Here is a 15,649-nt window from a genome sequence, read left to right as displayed (position 1 = left end):
TGAAATTCTTTATGCCAGGACTCTCCTCAAGCTGAATTTATTTAGAAAGTTTCAGCTGAAATGGGTTGGTCGTTTGTTTGAACAAACTTATTGAAAACATAACTTAGTCAGGAGGCAGAGTAATGAATGATCCAGCTCTCTTCTCTCCCTGATCACAGAGGCTGACAAAGGGTGAGCAAGAGTTAGTAGAAGGGCTTTGACCACAGTTTAATAGCACTCCAACTTCCCCAGGATGGTGCATTGCTCCACTGGTCCTCCAAAAAGGGGAAAATCAAAGTTGCCATCAAGTTAATACATCGTAAAGTACACATCTATACATCCTTACATTTATTTATTTTAAGAAAATACACTTAGAATCTCACCTGGAAACAAGGTCAACTGTAATGTTCATTCTAGGGCAAGGTCTGTTCATAGGTTTTATAAAAAGCAAAATGTATCTCAGTTTTCTGGATTCGGAAAGCAATGCTCATGAAAAATGGGCAGTTATAGGAGCTGTGGAGGCAGAAGGGTTGGAGCAAGAGGCCAATCTCAACAGATGGAGAAGTGGACAAAATCTGACAGGATGACAAAAAAATTGTGTAGATATTAACATATATTTCTAACAGCTTTTGTAATATCTTGTTCACACTCTCGTTTTGTAGCTTTACTGAGTAGATCTATGTAAGCATATTTTGCAAGCTAAAGTATTTGTACTTTGGTGTTTACAAGATGTAAATTTTAAAATTTAGAGAATGTAAAAGATTCTAAAAGATTACATTAAACTGATCTAAGTTGTATGATCATTCATATTAGTAAACCAGTAGAAGTTCTGTTTGTTCGGTGCAAGAGTAGGAAATGAATCATGCAGCCAATACCAGACCATGCTATAGAATGTCAAACGAAAACATAAAGTGAAAGAAATCTGCAAAATCCTTGGTGGACACACACACACATACACAGAGGCCAAAAATCTTTTATATAGTAGATATAACATAAAAGAAAATTATATCTTATTATTAAACTCTTATAATGCAATTACAGATTAGTATTAGGCATGTTAATTAAAACCATTCTTATAACGTCATAGTAAGCTTCTTAATGAATTTGTTCTGTCGAGCTATTCTAGGCAAACATGGCAAATAACACAAACAATGAGCAGAAAGAAATGGTCACCATTTATAACACTATAGCTATTTTAGTACAGCAATCTTTGTTTCTTACTCAGATATGTCTGACATTTAAAACGAGAAGTATTAACCAAAAAACTTCTGTTTTGAAAATTCCAAATACGTAAGTAGTATCACTCTAGTCATGGTCTATTTAAAGCAAAATAACAATGTGATTATTGTGGTATGACCAAACTTTACAAAGTGAAATCATGACATTTCCCCAGACTTCTCTGTGAATCAATTTGGGATCTTGTATTTACCCAGTATAACCTTTCAGCCCATTAGTTCAGCTGCAAAAGTCACATGAGAGCTAATTGAATTCCAGCACAGTCTCTAACAGGTGCATTTTATAACATGTCAGATCCCGCAGTTAAATGATTAAAGGACAGGTCTCTACTGGGTTTCCAAGTAATAAACACCTTTTTTTGATACAGAAAGCACAGTGAGGCTATACCAGCTGAAATAACCTGCAAACCAGCTCTACTCATGCTTATATATCTCAGCGGAAAGAGCACAAACCAATTTGTTCATCTCTTCCTACTGGTAGAAATTCAGTGAAAAGGAGACAAAAAGTCTCATTCCTAAGATGCTTCACCTCAAACAAAAGAATAGATTAGTATTAGAATATTAGAAATAATCAGATTAGTCTATTGGCAAGGCAAAAGCAATTTGTGCACAGTCTTACCTTTGAAACATTATCTCTTGCCGCCTTCTGGCTAAACTGCTGGGATCTGCTGTGGGCAAAGCTCTGATCAAGATATACTTGACCCTTTTATTTCCATTTCTGTTGAGTACACTTTCTTAAAAGTAAAACAGGTGTAAGCACAAGCTCTTTCACAATGATGTCACCAGGTCTCACAATGGCAGAATGCTTGTTGAACATTAGATAGAAAAATGAAACCTTCAAAACCCATTTGTACACTCAGTGTGAAATTATGATGATTCTTCATGGATTGAGAAAACTTTGTGGAAAATAATTCAGTCCTTCAAAATGTAAACAACCATATTTTTTACCTGTTTTTCTGTTTATCTCTGCCTGAAATCTTGCTCATTTTATATTCGTCTCTGATCTGGCCTTCCTTTACTAGCAATGCTGACTCAGCATCCTCATTACAGGCTCAGGTCATGAAAAGAGCTCTAATTTTACCCACAAATACATTTTGGTTACTTAAATTTTTCATGACTTACTTTTGATATCTCATTTTGTTGTGACCCTGAGGATGAATAATATATCAACACCCTTATTTGCTCCATTTTTATCAATGACAGTGTCCACAAACACATTCATGCTTACATGAGCTATGCCTATATTATTCCTATCAGTGGAAAAAAATAAAGTATTACGTTCGAGCTTTCTCTTGTTTAGGGCTCTGGTTTAATTATGCCAGTTTAAACAAATTATAGTTTAATTATGCCAGGTTAAGATGCCACTTTTTCCCACTGTCCACCCCAATAACAATCAACATATCTAAAAGGACAGACATATAACTGTGCCTCAGCTTCTCCTATCTCCCTAATCTTAACTTTCGTTGAAGGTGGAGTTATATTAAAACACTAAACTGAAGCAATAGTCATCCAGCTGTGTCCACCCAGGAGCTGCCCTGTACCACCACAGAGATGCGACCTCTGATAGAAGCATGAGGTGGATAGATGGATGAGAGAGGTAACACCTTGAATGGAACAGTAGCATTCACCAGGTGAGGCTGATATATTTTATGAAGCTGGAAGAAGTGGTTGCTCTGTCTTGGGGTCAGTATCACTGGGAAAAATCCTATGTCATAATACTCAAGAAGTACTGAAAGTTAGGGTCTCTTAAAGAAAAGCACTTCTACAAAGTGTACAGAGGTAAAAAAAAAACATTAGTAAACCGGTAATTAGGAAGTACACAGGTATAATCTGACTGTTTTCAGGATAGACTGAGCACTCGGATTTTACAGAGATCTCACAGGGTTGCCCCAGATATTTTCTTCTAATGATGCTGCTGATTATATTCTGGCCATCTTCAGATCTGTAGCATGGTCGCACAGCCACAGTCAATTCACAGCTGCATTTTCAGTTTCACATTTCTAACTAGGTACATACCTTTCTATCCAGGTTTTACTGATATTTCTTCTCTGAATTTAGTAGGTGCCAATTGTAGGCTTTATAAAAGCACCTATAGCTTGACAGAAAGATTAAAAAATTTCCTGTGTGTGAGCAGTATGACCCAGACTCTGCTATATAAATGCCATGGATAGATGACAAATTATCTCAGAATATCCAACAGGTTATATGGCTGTACATACCCACAGCTGGAACTCACTAGCTGTGCAAAGGTGTCCTGGCAAAAGGATTCCTCTGCATCTCTTGCAGAATCGTGTTCTGACACTCACATTTGACTCCTACAACATTCAGGACAGGCATTTGGATTGGTGACATGAAGGTAGGATCTAATTACTTTTCACAATACAATTGATTTCTACTAAGATGTGTTGATGTATGAAGCTATTTGAAAGTCCTGTTTGTCCTTCAGTGAGAACAAGGTTTCTTCACCCTTCACCCTACTTTGATGGTTCCTATCCATGTTTTTCTCCTGCACCTACCCCTACGCTTCCTCTCATGTCTGAATAAAGAATATGTACCTAACCGAGCCAGTATGCCCAAGGAGTTATAAACCACAAACAAATACTATATTAAGAAAAAAGTATATTGCAGTCATTCCTGGGCTGATCAGATTCTGCAAAACTGTTTGTTAACAGGGGTGTACTCTGCATTAATTTTTACAGCTTCTGACCTTGCAGTATGTCATGAAGGCTCCTTGTGTGCCAGGCTTTTGGTGTGAATCATAGCCTGGACCTCCAGAGTCTTTCTGATTTGCAATAAAAATCACACTTTTTAGAGGGAAAAAAAAAAAGCCTCCTAGTGGAGTATACAATGAGTTCCTTTGAAGAAAAAAAAATAATTTTTCCTTATTGCATTTTCGGGGTTTTGATGCTGTGGTTAGGGTATCAAATAGTGAAGGTTATGTTAGATGCTGCCAGAATTTAAGAATGCCATAAATATTTTTATATATATATATATACTGGAAAAATCAGCTTTTTGCATGAGAGAATGGGAAAGAACATTTTTCTTTGTCAAGCAGGGCAGCCTTTTTTCTTCTTTCCTCTCCCCCCACCCCCTTTGAGGTTCTTCCAACCAGTTTGCTGTTATCCTTCACACAAAACAGCATCAAAAGTAGCATTCAAAGAAAGGAAGCAGCAAGAGATAAATTGCTGAAAATAAAGCTTGCTGCTGGAAAATGTGCTTTCAAAGTTTCTGCAAGACTGTAAAGTCAATTTTTCCCCAGTGATGCTAGATTGTGAGAAAAACGGTATGAACAAACCTGTCTAGAGATTAATCTTTTTCAAAGCTATTGCATACAAAAGTATTTTTTTAACAAATGTCATTCATGCTTAAAAAGGTAATCCCTTTAGAATCGCTATGTAGGTGAGAGTGGTATTTTCTAAATTAAAATTTAATTGCAATTTATGTTTACACATACCTACACACAAATATTACTTCAAATAACTTTCTCATTAGCAAATAGTCCTAATTTTGTTTATTTCCTTAATAAAAAGGATATTTGTTCCACAGGAATACCAATACCCCATGAACTTCTTTCTTTTTTGTCTTTTGTATGTTACAGTATCTTTGAAATTCATTCTGATGTTAATTTATTTCTTTATGAATACTGAAATTGCGCCGCCACCCTAGCACTCTTTGTATACACCCTGTCACTGCTAATAAGGTACATCTGGGAGTACTGTTGTATTCTAGCAGAATTACACTGCCATTTAAGGTGGATGGTAGCACAATTTGTGTCACAAGCACAGCCTGTGGATATGAAGGAACACTAATCTCAGCCTGGTATTTTCAGCAGACGCAACTGAATTGACAAAAGATTTTCAAACAGTTGTAGTCTGTATTTTCTTTGTGTGGGAATGTGCTTTTTTATTTAAAAAAAAAAAAAGGTGATAGAAAGACTGAAAATAAACTTCCTTCTCATGTCATTTAACATGTCTGTACTTTTTACTTTATGTTACATGGCTGAATTAAAGAAAAAAATGATTCTTTCAGGGGTTTTCTCCCAGCACTTTGCCTTGCACAGTGCTAATTGTACTATCTGGGGTGCTGTGCTTGCAGGGCTGGGCTCTTGGTGGCCTTGCTGCATCTGTGTTTACATCTCTCCCAAGACCAGCCAGAGGCCTGAGCTTTCAAAACCCGTCCTGACAGAGTTTAAGCAAACCCTGCATCACTGAAAGCGGTTGCTCCCACGAGTCGATCCTGCTCAATTTCTACCTTCCACTGACGTTTTGACACAAATAGGCAGGCAGCCCTTCGCTGGTCGGGAGATAGGAGGGCTGAAATAAGTGTGAATTCAAACGGCTGTTGATAAATTGCTCTACGAGGCCTTCACTATTAATTTCTGTCAGTAGACAGTAAAATGGCAATGGCTGCTCAACATTATTCCAAAAACAACACTTCCTGCGACAGGGCAGACCACACTATGCTGACAGATTGGAATCGGTCTTGCTCAATTGGCTATTGAGTGCTATCTAAAATTATACAGCTGGTGTTGAACAGGGGCTTTGTTCTCACTCCACGTTACGAAGTTAAGCCCCACATAAATGACAAAGAGGGGATCATGCCCACATATCTGCTCACCAGAGCAGATGGGCTTTTGTGGCCTGCCTCTGGCAGGATTTGTCTTTTGTGAAAGAATTTCCATACATTTCCTTCTCCGAGACCTTCCCATTGGTTTCAGCACTCAGAGTGGGTGACACAACCTATAGGTCTGATTTTGTACATGAGATTGACTTGGAAGCTGACAAATGGAGACGGCTGGAAGTGCTTTTAGGTTACAAGTGCCAAATTCTTTTTATAATTTTCTGTGGCCTTTGGATTCCCAGAAAGATGATATATGAGGTAGGGCCTGAGGACAGAAAATAGCTTGGTCTGGAAAGCGATGGACAAGCAAGGGCCATACACATAGCTGGTGGATGCAAACATAGCTGTCATCCTTCCCACCACAGACTTCAAAGAGAAAACAAGAAAATGCAGATTGGATTGTACTGTCTTCCTGGCCAAGTTTTATGCAGAGAGAAGACCCATCTTGCAAACTGACAAGTGGACGTGACTGGCCGTGGTTTTAGGCTGCATATTGAAATGTGCAAGACTGACGCTGCATAGTTACAAGAAGAACTAATTCACTGAACTATTAAAGTAATGTTTATCACCAAAGTGCTTATTAAATAGACAGGATTACAGAAGTTAAGGACTGAAGTACAGGTGATCAAAAGATGACTTGGTAAGTGCAAGGAAGATCCTAAGACAACATGGCTACATTTATGTGCAGCATGGCACTTGCCTTGACATCATGAAGAAATACACTGAGTGCCCTAATTAACCTACCTGTACATTAATTATATTAAGATGCTGTAATCCACCATTAGCATTTGCAAAATTAGCCTTCATATGGAATGTGCTAGATGCTAGTAACTATCAGATGTAGCATTAATATGCACCCCTCCTTCACTGTGGTTGCTTAAAGTTTACTAATAAGGGCTGAGATGTCTGTGAAGCCCTTGGAGCCAGAAACAGTCCCACAACACAAGTTCTGTACTCTGACTCGGGAAATCCACCCTGCTGAGGAGTCATGTGTTAGAAAAACATCTCAGCAGGATTAATCCCTCGATTAACTTGGAAGCAGCAATGCTGTGTTACTTGTTTGGGTCTGTGCTGCAGCCCACATGCTTTACCCACTTGTGTGGCACTACCTTGAGAAGCTCCCTCATACTGCACCAGATGGTGTAGACACGCTCTGAATAATCTTCTAAGGTTAGGTTAGCGTCCTGCATCATTTTCAAGCAACAGGCTGTGAATTAGATCATAATTTTGGACATGTGCCCTCCATGTGTTTTATGGAGGATTTGTTCTCTCTAAAACTTCAGCGGTCAGTAGTAGGTTGCTAACCATAAAAGAAGCAAGTGACCTTGCCTCTTAGCTTGAGAGTTTAAGATTGCTTTGTGGGAGTGTAAGAGGGAAAAAGAACTTCTCCCAGAGATGGTGAAAGCACACAGTCAAACAGACCCATTCTCAACTCTTTCTGTGGAGCAGTTGGTTTACCCTTGGAGAAAGCCAAAACCAAGTGATGCAAGTGAAGAAATACAATGGCTGGAAATGTTTGTTAGATTGAAGCAGTAGATTAATAGTTGCAAAATGGAACTGACATTCACATGACTTCTCTGTAATATCCATGGTTTTTTAACAAGCTTCCCCGCAAGGGCTCTTTCATACTGATTCCTGCAGCAGTGCCATTTGGCAATTGCTGTTTAAAAATGTTGTGACACCATGTGAAAATCTTCCAATAACATTCTTGGGAGACATAATTTTGTTCCTTTTCCATATACCTCTCCCAGCTTGTTTCAGGGCTAGAGACATTTGTATGAAAATGAGACTTACTCTTTAGGGCTCTATTGTCTTGTATGTTTTGCCCCACAATGAATTTCTTAATTTGAAAATGCAGAGGCCACTGTCACACATGCAAATGCGGTGACTTCATGGGCAAATAGCTATGGCAATTACCAGCATGTACAATTACATAATTTGCACCCACAATCACAGTGATTATACAGCTCAGCTGGGTATGTAATTGTTCACATATAGTGAATGTGCAGCTACATATTTGAGTGACACAGGATTCTCCCTTTGGAGTTAATCTTTTCCTGCTGCTTATTGTGCATATAAATTAGTACATGTATATTCCTGGTGAGAAAAGAATGTGGTGACTGCTTATATCCTCACAGTTATTTCCTATAAAAATTATGAAGTGGTTGAAAATCACATAATATGGACCAAACCTATCATATCCTGAGTCAATTAAGTTCTGTGATTTCAGGTGAAAAACAGTTAGTGGTAACTTAGAAACTCAAACAATAATTGCCTTTATGTCATATATGCACTTCTAAAATAAAAAAAAAAAAAAAAGAAATTATGAAGAAAGATACAGAAAATATACTAATAGGTTTCTTGTGTTTTAAATCATACAGTACAGGAAACTAAAACTTTGGGAACCTTAGTTAGAAAATGTTATTTAATAGAAATATCTGTCACAGCAGCACTTACTTAAAAAATAAAGTGACAGCAATGAATTGTGCCTTTTTAAAAGGCATATGAGAGTTCCCTGGAAGTTTCCAATGCCCAAAAGGTCAGCCCTGTGTTTTGCATAATTGTAAAGGTTTTGCTGGGATGATGAGGAAGAATCCTATGTCCAGAAGGCATAGCAAGGATATAAGGTTTGATTTTAAGTGAAATCTCCCTTTTGCTTCTGGAAAACAGGAAACATGGAGCAGGTTTTCACTGCTAAGCTTGTGTTCACTATTGCATTACTTAAATGTACTAACAAGTGAGCACAATAAAGACACTTTTGTTGCAAATCGACTAGACAGAATAAGAATAGATAAAAGAAAGTGAAAGGAGCTTAGTTTGAAACCAGATGCTTGGTCCTAACTTTGAGCTCCTAGTTTAAAAACTCTTGGCTTTAATTGACTTTCAGGAAGACAGCTATCTTGTTGGACATGGAGAATGACATCATACTCTGCTTATCATGCAGACTTTCTTATTACATCAGGCCTCTCAGCCCTCTTGGAGGATGCAAGACCATTCCTCAGTTTTGGTGAGCCCTGCTCTTCATTTTATAGCAGTCTGCATGAAATGCAATGAGATAAATGCAGTTACTACCCTAAAAAGCAGCCTTGTAGTAGAAAGAAAGAATCTTTATGTGGAGACCCAATTAGACCATGAGTTCTCAGTTCAAGTTGTTAATTGCTGTGTTCCTCCTAATTCCTTCTGATAAGCAAGGCTACATCAGTTTTCCCTCCAGCACACTCTTACTCATTGTGAAATTTGCCTGAGAATACCCTGGGTCAGCTCTCACTTTTTATACAGCTCAGACCAAAGCCAGTTGTCACAATGCCTGAACACTTACTTTTTAACAACTCTTCTAGGATTTAATCTCTCTGTATAGAAAAAAGTGACACAGAAATAATGATTTCTAACATCCTATTGCATGACCCCCAAGCAGAATATTTGGTGCCTTTTTGTGTGAATTGTAACAGCAAAGAGTCCGATGGGAAGAGGTTCATTACATCATTCATAACTGTTCAAGCTCTTCCCCACCCCCAAAAATAAAAAAAATAATCCAGGAGTCATTTCAGTCCTTAGAACCAATCTGGAATGGACCCAAATAAGTAAACAGAGGCCTTGGATATTATATGCTGTAAAAAACCTACCAGGTTCACCACCATTATTAGAGCTGAAAGTTCAGTTTCTCTGATAAGATGTTGCAGTGAGTAAGAAAACCATAATGGACATATTGGTTTGTCTCTCCTGCTGCTTTAATTAGGCCAATCACAGTAAACACTTGCCAACTATGTCTCCTTAAAAATGTCATTACATTGGACCTTCTGCTGGCTTTTAGGCTTTTCATCATCGTTAAAGGAGGCTAGACTGGAAGTAGATTACTTAGGCTGACAGTGGTGCTACTTTCAAAAATGAGGAGGATGAGGAGGAAGGGAGCCAGCTGTGCACTTACTAACCCAGCTGAATGACAAATGCTACTTGAACTATTTCATATATTGCAATTCTAATGAAAATGAAAATGAAAGCTAACTCATGTTGCTTTTTAAGAATATTTGAATGTATTCTTCTACATTACCTTATATAAATGCATATACATCTATATACAACCCTTAAATATAAATATATATAATAAATAATGTTGAATTATAACTTAGTGTCTTGTATTCTGTTTCATGTTCACAAGTGAAAATAGCTTAAATATGACTTCATAGAAAATAGCTATGCTTTACCCTGTGCAATTCCGTAGAACTTTCTCATTGATTTACATAATTTTTATTACATACTTAAAAATGCTAACTTTGCAGTTTTTAAAATGAAAGTTGAGGATGAAATCCAAACCTGATTGAAGTTTACAGGAGTCCAGCAGGTACAAAAATTGCCTCATGACTAATTCTTCAGCAGTAGAAATGGAAGTTGCTGCACAACATTGCCCAGTATGAGATGCAGTTTTATATTCTACAGAAAATGGTAAAAAAACCCACAAACCAATCTTGCATCAAGGGATTTTGATCACTGCATTGTTGTGCATAAGCATCTATGCCTTATTTTCAACTTTATTTTATTGTGCCCAAACTGACACTCACCTTTGCTACCTTTAAGTTTGCAGGGTTTTACAAGTATATTCACAGGCAGAGAGCAGAGATGAAAGACTGTCATTCATAAGACCCAAACATGGGGAATGATATCCAGTTTATCTCCCACATGCAGTAGACAAGCTTCCTCTTCCACAGACCTCCTTGCTGTGAGCTACGGAGTTGCCTGCTCCAGCAGTGGCAGCTGTGCAGAGCAAAGTAAAGTTTGGTAAGCCCTTGAGCCATTAAAATCACAATCAGAACTCTTGGTGGTACATTGAATTTCTTTCCTGTCCTTTTTCTCTCTCCAGCTTTCCACTGAATTCTTCCCCTCTTCTCCTCCTGCCCACTTTCTTTCTGTCATCTGTTCGTCTGAATACCAATAGCTGTTTCTGGAAAATGTGTTTTCGGTACCTATAGGGAGACACCAGTGGTCTCCCAGAGGAAATCTCTATTACATTGCACAGTCTCCTGTAAGAATTTGCCTCTGTGTTTTTCGATACTGGCTGCTTCTTTATGTGCTTCTCTTGCTTCTCTTTGATTAACTTTTCCAGTATTTCTAAATCCTTCCTGCCAACCACCCAGTCACACTCCCCAGCATTTTCTGCAGCTTTTCCAGGTCAATTTTCCAGGTTTAAATGGCAATGGATTAATGGGAATAGGCTTAAATGCCACAACGTCAAGTGAGAATCACAGAAGGATACAGGGTGAATGAGCCTAAAGTGAAGCACTATCCTTGAACAGAAAAAAGAAAGAGTCAAGAAAATTGTATCTAAATGCTGCCAACATGAGAATGGTATCATGTACTAATTATGAATTTTCTCCAGAGTGCATAACAAATATCCAGACCTCACAAATGCCAGGCATAAACCTTACAGCTTATTGGTCCTTAGTTTCTCTGCTAGGATTGATAACAGCCATGTTTTGTGTTCTTTGTAATGTGCCCTTCTACTCACAAAAATGTGAGTTGATATGATCTGGTTGCATTGTACAGATCTACCTAATGATAAATTCCTCTGCTTGGAACACCTGAAGGCAAAAGCTACCTTAATGTATAATCCACTGTTCAGAAATTTTATCCCTGGGATAGCAGCATGACAAAAGGATTATCATTCAGTCACATCAGATTTTCTCTTTGGAAGTTTTATATGTCTAATCATACTAGAAGCCTATAATTGGAGATAACCTATGTGGTCAGAACTGTATGTATAGCACCTTAGAAGTGTGAGGAAAACATGCAGACTGTAATTAAGACTTTCCATTGTACTCTGAAAGCTACTGACTTGTTGTGTGTTGGTGTATTTATTATGTGTTGCAAGCAGATTGAAGCTTCTTGACAAGATGTGGTCCCTATAATAATCAGTATAAACATTTGGCCTGAGGTGCTGAAAGAACATCACATACTTGGATTTTCCTTTAATAAATTTAGAGGCTCAGTGAGGACAAAAGAGGTAAGAAAGTGGCAGACAGAATATTTATTTCATTCAAATTCATTTGTTTATAATGGTTTTATCTTTGTTAGTTAAATGTGAGGCAAGTCTAAAATTCATTTGAACCTGGAAAATTAGTAAAAGCAAAAGAAAGTCTGCTGGCCTGAGCAAGTTATGGACTAAGCTTCTAGAGTTCTTCAGAAATACATGTATATTTTTGGTGAATAGCCTTGAGGACACCTTTTCTTACTCGGATGCACAGCACATCATGAATTTTGCATGCATGGCAAGAGGAGGCTTCAAACATGTTAATCTATTCCTAGATATGTTTGTTTTATCCCTGTTCATGGAGCAGTTCCATTCCATATTTTTGCAATAAACTCTCCTCCTTGCCATTTAACTGCTAAATTCTTGCAGTTAAACGCCTATCTTCACGTGTTTTGATTAATATGGGAGGTGGATCTTCTGTAACACTGGAGAGATTTGTATTATACCCACGTCCTTTTTCTGTTTTGCAGTATAACAAACTAAACAAATGGAAAATCAAACAAAAACTCCTTCATCTCTCCCACAGATCTTTTCCAAATGTATCTCAGGGGAAGGGTTTGAGTTTTCCAGTCCCTCACCCTCTTCCTGTACTGTCTGCTTACAATCTAACTTTCTTCATTAACTGGAAAAGAAGATTAGCTTCTTCTTCAGCTGTTCATACTTTCAGCAGTGAATACCATTTATCTTACTTCCTTAGTGAAAATGTACAGAATTTGACAATCTGTACTGTTATTTGAATATTATTCCCCCCTCACTTTATCCTGAGCTTTGACAAAGGAAGTCCTATTGCCTTATCTCTGCAATGCCTCTGCAGTTATTACCGAGTCAAGAGGCAGGATTGCGGAAAACGGGGATCTCTTGAAGGTCTCTTGTGCATATGTCAGTGGAAAGAAACAGTGTGTAGTCACCTGCTAATTAGGATGTTTAATTCAGTGTGGCATGAAACTCTTCCTTCCAGTCCCCCCATGTCCCAAAGCAAGGACATTGTGTGATGACAAAATCATTTAATCCCTTTAAAAAAAAAAAAAAAAAAGTTTCAACCATCAAAATCGGACAGAAGTCATGAAAATATGAACCTGAAAAGGTGTCAAAACCGAAAAGGCAACTCCTTTTCTCTCCCCCAAAAAAACCCTTCAATGTGTCTTTTCTGACTTCAGGCTTTTAAGTCAATCTCAAGATTTTTGATAACTGGTATAAGAGCAGTGCGGGTAATTGTCTGGAAGAATATTGTGTTTGGAGATTTCTTACCCTTAATTACATTTCTTAGTGCAGTACTTCTTTATAATACTTCCCTGGGGCATCTCACTGGAACTGGCCATGCAAGGCTTTAACATGGTCATTTTATAAGTGACTGTTACTTGCACAGCCATGCGCTGCTTCTTTCTCTTTTTGCTTCACCTGACAAGCATCCTACCTTATATGTAAAGCATAGATTAATCTGAGAAAACTGAACTAAACCAGAATGAGATTAGAGCACCTCAGAAAAGATAAAACAATGGGAATTTTTTTTATTTCACATTTTCAAATGTGTCAGATTTTCCCCTACAATTCTGAGTGCTGCAGCAGAACCTGCAGCCTGGCTTCTTTTTTTTCTCCCCTCATCAGAAAGTTGAATGAGTTTTTTCCAAAAGGGGCATGATCTTTAACACTCAGTGACTGAATCCTCTTTAAAATGTTCAGGAGATAGCTTTTGTAAACACGTGTCAATGGTCATAATGCCTGAGGTTCTCCTTTTTCTTTTTTATATTTACATAATTGTAAAATAAAAATAATAAAAGAAAGAAAAGGGGGTCAGAGCAGTAAAGAACTTAAACATCACTTTGCCCCTGCACGCTGTCTGTGTTGGAGCCTCTCTGCCTCCTGCCCCCACTCCCTCTCTTTGAATTTCTGCCCTCAGAGTCAGTCTAGATGTGGACGTGAGTCTTCACTTAGCTCATTGCAGAACAGAGGCCTGAATGCCTGAGAGAGAAAAGGAAAAATCTTGGCAGATTGCTAACATATCAAGTGTTAATGAATACAGCTCTCTAATTAGAAATGTCTGCAAGAACTGAGTAATAGGATCCTTTGAAAATGTGACAGTTTTTAATTTCTTTTGTTAGTGGAGTTTATACTTTTCTGAATTAGAGCTTTTATCAAATTGGCATCAGACTTTAGGAATGACAATAATACTTGAAATACAAATAGAGTTTCTTTTGAAATCACTAGCTAAGCTAATATTTTATTGAAATTCTGAGTTTCTGGACTTTATTAGGTTAATAGATATAATTTAAGAACCTTTTTTCTCCTCCTTGTTTTCTTTTGCTGTTTAAAAAAAAAAAATCCTAATGAATGTAAGATTGGCTGGAATTTGCTAGCTAATTTTCAGAAACATCTTGACTTTTTTTATTTAATTTCAAATGTAATACCTCCCCAGATGGCAGACTTTGTAATTCATGGCACCAGTTCAAAAAGGTATATTAACTGCCTCTAAACTGCTCAGCATCAAGCATTTACTGGACTTCATCGTGAATTGGCTTAATACTAATTAAAATAAGTCCCTTCCTCAGCATGAAGTTTCAGGACATGCAGATGGTTTTACGGCTGTGTGCCTACCTCCATTTTATACCAGCACACCCGCCCCAAAACAGAACAAAACACTGAAGACCCAGAGCAGCACACAAACACTGTACGTCCCTTGAAGTCCTCTAAGGAGCCTGAAAAGGATGGTTTCTTTCATTCTTGGCCAAACAGTGATAGACAAACAGGTAAAAAGGCAAGGAGAAAAATGCCATTTACTCACTGTAGCAGCAGGAAATCAAGCAAAGAAAATAAACAGGGTTTGAATCCTGGGCCTTTAACCTGCTAGTCAGACAGTTTTCTACAGTTTCATTCTGTGCACATTTGTGTGCTGGTAAATGATGAAGGGGAGGTAGAGGAACTGAAAGCTTGTGGGATCCCTGGGACTCCCACAGCTACAAGCACAGCTGTACAAACACACGCAAGCTTTGTTAAGGTAGGGTGGGCAATAGGCTGAAACTGCTGAGCCGATCTGACCTATAAATCCCTTGCAAAAGCTCTGCCTGAGAGAAAGCCAGAAGTTATGTGTAAATGTTTTACTCAGCCAATTGGTTTTGGTCCTCTTCCGTATATACATAAAATGTCCAACATCCTCCTGGCTAGATAATTTTGTAACTAGGTGCTTTGAGTGTCCTGCTGAATTGCTGATTACCTGGGGCGAGAGGAGGGAAGGGGAGGGATCAGTGGGTGGATGGAGGAACTAATAACTCAGGAACTCATTCAAATGAATGTAGAGTTTTAAAGGATACGTGATATATCACATAAGCTGACGTAGGGCTAATGGCTACAGGAAGTCTATAAAAAAAGAGAATGCTACATCCATCAGTTTGTTTTGAGGGGAAGGATGATATGAATTGGTCAGATTAGTAACAGGAAGATTAGATTAATTATTTTGAATTGGACTGCAGTCTCTGTCTTCCCTTCCTCCCCCCAGCCTCCCCCAGTAGATGTGCCACTGCTCATTTGCAGACACGATCTCATGTGAGAACACAGCATTGCAACCCTGCACTGCCCTGAGTGCACATGGACAAGCCATACCAGAGCTAGTCCCCAAGAACACTTACCACGCAAATCACAAAACCATCAGCACCCTTCACGAAGAAAAGAAAAATAGGGGGATCTTTCTCAGACTTTTTTTCCCTTTCCAAACATTTCTGAACTCTGTGTGACCTCCTTTACGACTGAATCTAAGCACCTCTAAATACATAGCAAATTTGGATGGTAGGAAGCAGAGTAA

The 15,649-nt window shown here is 38.2% G+C and overlaps 1 long non-coding RNA gene across 3 annotated transcripts in view; it reads left to right on the top strand.

Annotated features, from left to right (window-relative positions):
* Window positions 1–15,649, top strand: part of LOC308062145 — a 55,866-nt gene extending 40,217 nt beyond the window's left edge. For all 3 annotated transcript variants that reach the window (XR_013927502.1, XR_013927503.1, XR_013927504.1), the window contains one exon: window positions 1–15,649. This exon is cut by the window's left edge. This is a non-coding gene — a long non-coding RNA (uncharacterized lncRNA).

Source organism: Falco punctatus, assembly GCF_963210335.1.
Source record: "Falco punctatus genome assembly, chromosome: 4".
NCBI lineage: Eukaryota > Metazoa > Chordata > Aves > Falconiformes > Falconidae > Falco > Falco punctatus.
Note: the sequence above shows the minus strand (reverse complement) of the source record. Positions and strands in the feature narration are given on the sequence as shown.